Below are 9,357 nucleotides of genomic sequence, written 5' to 3' on the forward strand. Positions count from 1 at the left end.
ACAGTTTCATGGGCCCTGACAGCTCAGCATGAGAAAAGGTGGCATTATGTCAATTGTAAACGAGTATGCTATTTATATACTAATTAAACTTTGTACTAGTGGGGTGAAACAATGTCATTTAGAGCACCCCAGTTGTTCTGTTTATATGATTGTTGTCTATTGAAACCATCTATTGTTTGGCATTTTGCAATGTCATCCCCTAAATGCCATTTCATATCCTTCTACTTAAAAATATTAGCCTACTGCTTAACAAGTCACAGTCAGTACATCTAACACAAAGGGGATTCTGTGAATTGTGTGCTTCATCATAGCACCTAGTTTGAATGGTGACAATGACAAGGTAGAGTTGTCAACTACATCCTAAATGCAAGATATTTTCTTAAAATGTCCTTTACATTTTAATTTACCCGATCTTAAAAAAAAAAAAAAGATGGGGTAAATTTTATAACACTTTTGCTCATGAAGAAATTAGAGCTGCACAGTTTGTGTGTGGACATCAGGACTCTGTTGTCCAACCTCATAGCCACCGTTATGCATGATGTCACTTGGCTTTGGCTTGGCTGAGCCCATGGATCTACACACTAATCTACTGGTCACACTGGATGGGGTCGCTTTTTCTCCTTTTATTTATGGACAGTGTGTTAACCAAAAAAAAAAAAAAAAAAAAAAAAAAAAAATGCATATTACCTGGCAGTTAAACTTCTGTTCTCTAATCTTAATACAGAACCATTCCTGACTCACATACCTGTGAGTTCACATGACCCTCCTTTGTGCACATGCAGCTGCCGTATCTACACTGGTGATACCTTTCCACAGACCACACCTGTTCTGTGAAGCTGACTCAGGCATCCTGATAGTGTATGCTCACTTGTGAAGGGAAAAGTGATTAATAGTCCATTGAGCTATTTTCTTTTTTTGCCTCACATCTGCAGAAGGTAGTTTATTAGATTTTGCTAATGCCGTTTTCCCTCTTGTTAGACAAGGAGCAGAATTAACATGTATCACATCTGTGTGGGAGCCACACAGAGCACCATCTGACCGTTTCCTGACTGGATCCAAGGAGTCCACCTACCCAGGCGCTTGTGTATCCTGAGAGCACAAAGCTGCATCCATTGGGCATTGTTAACTGAGTGCTCGTCTTCACTTCTCTTTAAAAAAATGATAGAAAAGGGAGGGTGAGATGGCTCCTCTGCTGAAAGCACTTGCTGCTAAGCCTAATGACCTGATCTGAAGCCCCGAGACCCACATAGTGGAAGGAGAAAAACAAACCTCGCAAGTTATCCTCTGACTTCCATATGTGCTCCATGCCGCGCGCGTGCACGCGCGTGCGCGCGCGCGCGCGCGCGCGCACACACACACACACACACACACACACATTAATTTTTAAAAAACAAAAATGACAGAAACAGCCTTGACACTCAGCATTAGAATAACTTGCTATGAGGCTTAAGCAGGTGACCCCTTCATTGCTTTTTCCTTACATTTTCAATAACTTTCAAGGCTGAAATAATTCCATAATAGAGTAAAAAATCCAGGGAAAAGAAAGACAGAGAATACAGCTTAGCTCTGCATAATTCTAGCAACCAGACCACATTTCCTGAATGTGGCATAGTCTTGTTCATAGACATGCCAAAGCGGAAAAATACAAATCTAAAATTTGAGCCGATAACGCGGATGGTGGCAGAGATACCAACTTGTGAAAAGTCACAATTTTGCATTGTGCTGGGAAGCCACCTTCTGAGGCCCATGACTGTCACTCTTTAATACCCAGCAGAGGCCCCCCGCTGTGCTTTGTCAGTCAGGAGCAACATCCAAGGCTCCCCGTAAAAGTAATTCACACTTTTCTCACAACACTGTTGCTTTAATTACCACTGAACTCCGCTGATGTTCAGGCAGGCCTGGCAGGACCACAGCAGAGGCAGAGCCACAAAAAAGCAAATGGCTTTTCCCCTCTTTACTTCATGATTAGTAGCCCATCTTTGATGGAAATGTTCGTAGCTCTGAAGCATGAACTTAACTCCCTTTGCCATATTTATTATCAAGAGACTCACAGATGAGAGAGAGAGAGAGAGAGAGAGAGAGAGAGAGAGAGAGAGAGAGAGAGAGAGAGAGAGAGAGAAAGAGAGAGACTAAGATCCAATTAGAAATTTTGGTAAGGAACGAAATTGAATTTCTCATCTTTTCTTTCCTGTTTTTGTAGCACATGTTCTAAGACTTCAGAGCATGTATTCTTGCTGGACAAATATCAATCTGTTTATTTACTGTAGATTTCTTTCTTCAAGATTAGTCAATATAGTAAATCACATATCAAAGGAAACCACAGAAGTGCCAAAATCTACCAGTGCATAAAAATAATAGCAGAGCCTGTGCTTTATAAATAAGATGAGGGCAATGTTTTAGGTTTAAGATGTATGTAAACACACTTTTCATTTTGTATCATAAAATATTTTCCCAATGAAGTAATTCCCACTGAACCAACTTCCACAATCTCCTACACATAGAATACTAGAGTAGGCATCTGTAATATCATGTGAACTTTTAGAGATGCAATAAGTAGGGTTATAATCTTTAGCAAACTATTTAAAGGACTGCTGAGTTTACTCCTGGCTCTAAAATTCCATATTGAAATAGAATTTAGGGACTAGAGAAAATGCTCAGAAGGTAAGAGCCCTTGCTGGACACACTAGGTCCTGAGCTTGAATCCTCAGAAGCCATATAAAAAACCAGGAATGTCATGAGCACCTGTAACCCCAGTACTGTGCTCACCTGATACCAGCCTAGCTCTAGATGGTTGAGAAAATGGTCTCATCCAAGTAAGGCTGGGTGTGACTGAGAAGGGCACCCAGCACCTTCCTGTATTGCACTCACCCACACATATGTGCACACATACGCCCTATACACATGAATTTAGTTATACATCAGGGTTCTATACACATTGTTGAGTGATTGGTGTGATGCTGTTCATTACTCACTAAATCCTCATCTGACTGGTCACAGTGGGGCAGGATCTACTACAGACCATGGGTAGGAATTGTGGTTTCTTCCAGTGGATCCTGAAAGTAGAAAACATCTTCTCCAAGACTTCAGCCATATATGCCAAATTGTCCTTATTCATATTTTCTCCTGTATTCATCATATTAAACTCATTATATTAAATTATACACCTGCTATGGTGTATGATAGTGTGTTCTTCCTTGATCCCTATTATATAAAGGGGTATAGTCTTTGTAGGATGAATGTTTGTGAAACTGCAAAATCCTGACAAATGATATTCATTTAGATGACACTGTGTGACATAGTATAATTTTAAATATGGCTACATTAGCTGGACATGGTGGTACACACCTTTAATCCTAGCATGTGGAGACAGAGGCAGGAGAATCCCTGTGAGTTCTAGGATAGCCTGGTCTACATAGTGAGTTCCAGGATAGCCAAGACTACCAAATAGAAAGACCTGATTTTAAATAAATAAATAAAAATGTGATTCTACCATGACATATTTCTGTGCATGTGTTCTTCTTACAGTGTTGACAAATACGTTGAAAATGATCAACCAATATGTGGGATTTGCATCCTTTCACCTTCAAACTGAGAAAATCTTTCTACCATCTTCAAACAGAAATGATGAAGTGAATGTAAGCTTTTGGGACCCAGCTTTCTTCTGGCTCTCTCTTGGGAGCCTAGAACTGATTCATCTGATGTCTGGCTACCCTCCACCCTTGACAGCACACAGAGGCCAGTGATGCAGAGGAGCTACAGTGTGTCCAGACCCTGAATATCACAAAGTAGATGGACATCACCCACTGTGCCCTGATCACGGGTACAGAGACTCCACGACATAGCACATGGACACTTTATGCACCTACATTTGAGGAGATTTGTTATTCAGAAGTAGCAATTGTGGCACCCAATTTGGGGCATTAGAAATCATATCTGAATAAGGTAAAGTATATCCCTGCTCTTACACATTTTATACACTATGGTTATAAAACAGAAAATATAGAAACTTTCATCTTATTAATTAAAGTATTCTATTTTTGAAAACATCTTAATTTCAGCAAAACTGACATGATATAAATTGCACATATTTAAAATGTACAGTTTGATGAGTTCTGGCATATGAGGGTTCATATGGAGCCATCACCACAGATAAGCCAATGAACATACCCATCACCCCAAAGTTTCCTGCACAGTCTTTCATTCCTGCCCAGGTTCCCGCTGCTCTGCTTTGTAATTTCGTATTCATTTGCAGTTTTAGAAATTTTACATAAAAGGACCATATAGCTTGCCTCTTTTGTTGTTGTTCAGTTTCTTCTACTAGGGAGAGTTATCTGTGATTCATTTATCTGTTGCACAAATCAATAACTGCTTCATTTTTATTACTGAGGACTCATCATCATTTGGGCATGTTATGGTTTATTTATGTACTAGGAATTGTTTCCAGTTTGGGAATATCACAAATGCAACTGTTGATATGCACACATGGTCAAGTATTTGAATAGAAATGCATTTTCCTTCTCTGTAGAAAATACTTTGGTATGGGTTGCCTTCTAGTCTGTAGCCTAAGTACACTGACCAGAGAATAATGTGGGACAGTCTCAAGGTGGTTTGTTTGCTACTTTTCATTCAGCTATTACTCTATTTTATTGCCTAATATCCAATGCCTTGAAACTAAGTTCTTACCTATAGATGTAGTAATATAATTAATATGTATGCCTGTGATCATATGGATATATACATATATAATCATGTGCTGCTTTTGTTTTCCATTGTTTTGGGAAGGAAATTAAATATGGTCCCCTTACCTCATGTTGATACTGACTCATTCTTTTCATTCATCCTTGGTTACAGCTGTATTAAAAGGTAAACACAAATTTGCCTTCTTTTTGTGTCTTTCGGAAATATGTTTCACACATGAAAACAAGCACTGACAAGAAGCAGGAGGCCCGTGTGCTCATGATGTCTGGTTTTGACTCAAGATTCTGTGACTTAGCAATGTGAATTTGGACACACAGCTTCTGAATGTTCATGTTCGCGTCTTTGTAAAGATAAGAACAGTGGGACAATGAGGCTCAGGCTTTATAAGATGGTCATATAGTAAGAGGGGAGCTCATGAAGTGAACTGAGCCAAGGTTTGGAACATCATAAGTTCTTCATGAAGCACTGCTGATCAATAATGGTGCAGTTTTAGGTGCAGCTCAATGAGAAATTGTGATAAAATCTTGACTAAAAGGGGTGCAGAAAATAGCTATTATGCCGTTGTCTGGGCTGGTAATGAATATGGTTCCTCATGCTTTCTTAATTCAGTGTCTAGGTTTTGTTTTTGTTTCCAATCCTGCCACTAGGAAACTGATATTCTTCAACCTTTACACACAGAAGCTGCATGGAAGGCATCTGGGGAGAGAACATTAAGTTTGGTCAACAGAGATGATCCTTTCAGAGGAAGGGGTTCTCTTCAGTAGGGCTGAAGGTGAATCACTGTGTGTGAAACCAGTGTAGTTCCAGAGCCAGACCACGCAGAAAAGCTCCCTGCAGCAACCAGGACTTTTCTGATTGAACAAGCTCTGTATCTACAGGTAGACGGAGGCAGGGGTCCTGGGTTAGATTTTCTGCTGAATTAAATGTTTAATCAGGAAAATATTGAAGAACATCTCTGTCCCTGTCTCTCTCTCTGTGTATGTGCTTTTGTGTGTGTGTGTATGTGTGTGTATGTGTGTGTGTGTGTGTGTGTGTGCGCGCGCGTGTGCGTGCACGCACATGCACATGCATGTACATGCTTGTAGTAGAATAAATTAGTGGGTTTCAAAACTATTCCTTTGTTTTCTGGCAGTTTGAATCTTCATGTATGTGTTATACATGCAAACACTGTGAGCTGCACGCAAGTTTGAAAGACATTTAACTGTTTGCAAATTAAGAAGGTTAACATATATGCTTCTGTTGTTAAGGACTTCACTGTGCATTGCAAACCTGACTGTGCTCTGTGCAGATTTCCATGTGTTCTGATATGATAGTGGCCTTCCGCAATGCTATGGGACTACTGAATCACCAAGACAGAAGTCTGGCACCTAAACAGGGCATGTTGATACAGGATTTTGTATAGTACTATTTTAAGATACAGGGAAGAATGGTCCCTGCCTTAAGAAGTGTGCTTTGCTGGGCCATTAGTTTTACTTTTCTTGCCCCAATTATTCCTTTTTAAAGGGTCAGTGGTCCAAAGGATTAATGGACTTTTGCAACTGAATCCTGAACCTCTATTTCTAGGTCACACTTTATATGAGGACCTTGGATTCCCTGCCCTGGTGCAGACCCACTTTCAGGGCATTAGGATTTGAATATGGATTGACAACTGTGGGCTCCTGTGTGAAATACTTAGTCCCCAGCTGCTGGAACTGCCTTGAGAGCCCCTGGAAACTCCAGAAGGTGGCCCATCTGGAGAAAGGAGGTTGTTATGGACTGGTCTTTAAAAGTGAATCTGATCCAAAGCCCCTTTACTCTCTACTTCCTGATGCCATGAAGTGAATGGCTTTCTCTGAAACAACACACTCCCCCTTCCATAAGAGTCTGCCCAAACAGGGATGAACAATCCTGGAGAAAACCCTCTGAAAGCATAAGGCAAAAAAAGAACTCCTCCTTCATTAAGATGTCAATCCCAGGCACTTTGTCAGAGCAATGAGAACAGTAAATAACAGGCAGGGTCTGTAAGCTTCCCTTTCCTGGGCTAGTTCTCTTGCCATAATCCTTACCAATGGCATCTGTGCCCGGATCCCTGAGGCGCCAGACTATGGAGATATGAAGATGCTGTGAATGTGTTCTCATGTGAGGGCCCCTGTAAGTACAGACATGTGAGGAGATGGGACAAGGGCTGGGGCTTCATTTTTTTTTTCTCTTCTGTCTCTGTCTTTTCTGTAGCAGCCAACTCCAAGAATCCCAAAGATTCTGAAATGAAGCCCATGCCTCTGTAGTTATTATAATATGCTAATAAAGTTGTAGATATAGAAGCTGTGTTAGGAAATAGTTTCTGCCTTGATTACTAATGAAAATATTTTTACATAAAATGGAACCCCCAGTTCTGTTCTTCCCCTTGGGCTCTTCCAATGTGAGGGATAATTATAATTTTGTGTCTTTGTTTCAAGTTGTTTTGTCCTTCTCTCTCTTGTTCCCTTTTTCTATGTAAGATGGGAAGGCAGATCAGGGAGGAGAGGGTGAGGCATTGATAAACTAGTCAAAGACTTTGGTCCCTAACAGGCTTCACTTATGGGCTTGTGTGTAATTACCACTTCTTCAGCCTCTGTAGAGAATACAAGGAGATTCTGATATTCTCCTTGCTTGGCATGTTCAGAGGAGACTCACCAATATGGCTCTAAATTCCAGAATTGTTGGCTCTCAAGTTAGCCTCAGTGTGTCCCTGGTCCTAGTCACAAGCTGATGGAAATGTCCCAGCTCTTTGTATTTGTTGCTCTGAGACTTCTTGTCATTTTAACAAGCTTTAACACAGCGTCTTTCATCCCTCCATCAATGTTCCTGTGCTCTTGCTGCTTTGATGTTAGACTCACAGTCACCAACTGATGCAAACATCGACTCCTGTCTTGTCCATCTTGTGAACATTTACTCCTTCTTGAAGATGCAATTCATGATTTCTCTCTTCTTTAGGGGTAGGAGGAATGATATAGTCTTTCAGGCATTTAGAATTGGATTTCAATTCAATGACTTGTTACATATGACTATGTTACCTCATATGGGTCACTGAACCCTTCTGAGCCCCAGTAAATCTATAAAGAGATGTAAAACATGCTTTCTGCTGAGACAATTAAATGATGTGATTGATGTTCACTATGTAGTATGCTTTTAGATTGCATCTCAGATTGGTTCCAAAGGTCAATCCAAGCACTTCTTATATGTGACCATCATATCTGTAAGAACACTCCCCAGGCCTGCATTAGCTAGAGTAGCATCATAAGGTTGCTAGGCTATAAAAGCTCAAGTACTTTTGAGTGTTATCTGTTAGATAAGTTTTAGGAAAGTCAGAAAATGTGCCAGAGAGATGGGTTGAATGTAAATTGAGACAAGTATTTTAGATAAAATGAAGAAATCTGACCTACTTCCAATTCTTGAATTCTAGGGTAGGGGTCTAAGCTTCTCATATTTTAGATAAAGCATAATTCAACATCTTCAAGCACTTCAGCCAAGCTTGGTGGTATGTACCTTTAGTATCAGCACTCGGGGGCCAGAGGCAGGAGGGTCCCTAAGGCCAGCCTGGTTTGTAGAAAAAACCCATTTTGAAAAACCAAAATCCATGCATCTTAAAGAACCTCATTTCAGCAGAAACAAAGCAAAGATATATTGCTAAGAAAATGTTAAGACTTCCCTCATTACCACCATACAACAACTTAGTCACCAAAGCAGCCTGGCTGTCATGTTAGTCATGTCCAACAGGGCCTTATGCTTTGAATCAAGTGAGATTTATTTATAAGCCGTATTCTTGATTCTCAGTACCTTTCCCCAAACTATACAACTGTTTCATAAGGATTTTCCTAAGTGACTGCATTCTAAAATGAAATTCTTATGAGTTTGGCAAACTAATGATATATTATCACGCCAAGCTATGGGTTCTCCAGTTGTGTGTATACAAGAATGAATGAGTCAAGTTGCTAATTGGCAGAGACCAGGCTTGTGATAATTGCCAGGACTGTCCCTAACACAGTGCTGCCCTGCAGAGAGGCATACTCACAAACCACTATCCATTCAGGTCAGGGCTGCCATATTCCAACCGAGAACCCTTGTTTGAAGATGCACGGCATGTTCATAGCAGAGCTAGAAGGCAGGCAGCAGTGTGGACAGTCTCCAATTAGGCAGAAGATTTTAATCTGCTTTGCAGAACTAATCGAATGGTTGTGCTTCCCCAGTGTTCACGTGAATTGCACCCTAGCTGGAGGTTAACGGACTAAACAATAGCAGCAGCAATTAAGTGGATGTGAATGAATGTGATAGGCTAATTCTCACAAGGAGAACATCAATGTGTCAGTGTCAATGCGCCAGTGCCGGGATAAAGGAGGAATTGACTAGGACACAGACGGAGTGAGCAGCAATCCTGTGAGAACATGGATGCCTCAACTAGACTAGTTTGGAAAGTCTTTGGATATAAGCAAGAGGAATAAAAATGAGTAACGACCACAGTTCTCTTCTACATGTCTTCCAGGGGGAGGAAAAGAAAGAAAACACCACACTTTCCCATAAATATGTTCACAGTATTATGCCTCACGTGTAGCTTGACTAGGAAATGGTTCGCTGGATGTGGAACGGGGCAAAGCACAAATCTACTAACAATAAGGAGAAGGACATTTTCATGACTGGGGAAGC

General features: G+C 40.7%; 1 long non-coding RNA gene across 2 annotated transcripts in view; it reads left to right on the forward strand.

Moving 5' to 3' along the window:
* LOC114686191 overlaps window positions 1–7,155 on the forward strand; it is a 60,455-nt gene extending 53,300 nt beyond the window's left edge. For both annotated transcript variants that reach the window (XR_005092280.1, XR_005092279.1), the window contains one exon: window positions 3,526–7,155. This is a non-coding gene — a long non-coding RNA (uncharacterized LOC114686191). The remainder of the gene's footprint in view (window positions 1–3,525) is intronic.
* Window positions 7,156–9,357: the final 2,202 nt, after the last annotated feature.

Source organism: Peromyscus leucopus, chromosome 10 (genome assembly GCF_004664715.2).
Source record: "Peromyscus leucopus breed LL Stock chromosome 10, UCI_PerLeu_2.1, whole genome shotgun sequence".
Taxonomy (NCBI): Eukaryota; Metazoa; Chordata; class Mammalia; order Rodentia; family Cricetidae; genus Peromyscus; species Peromyscus leucopus.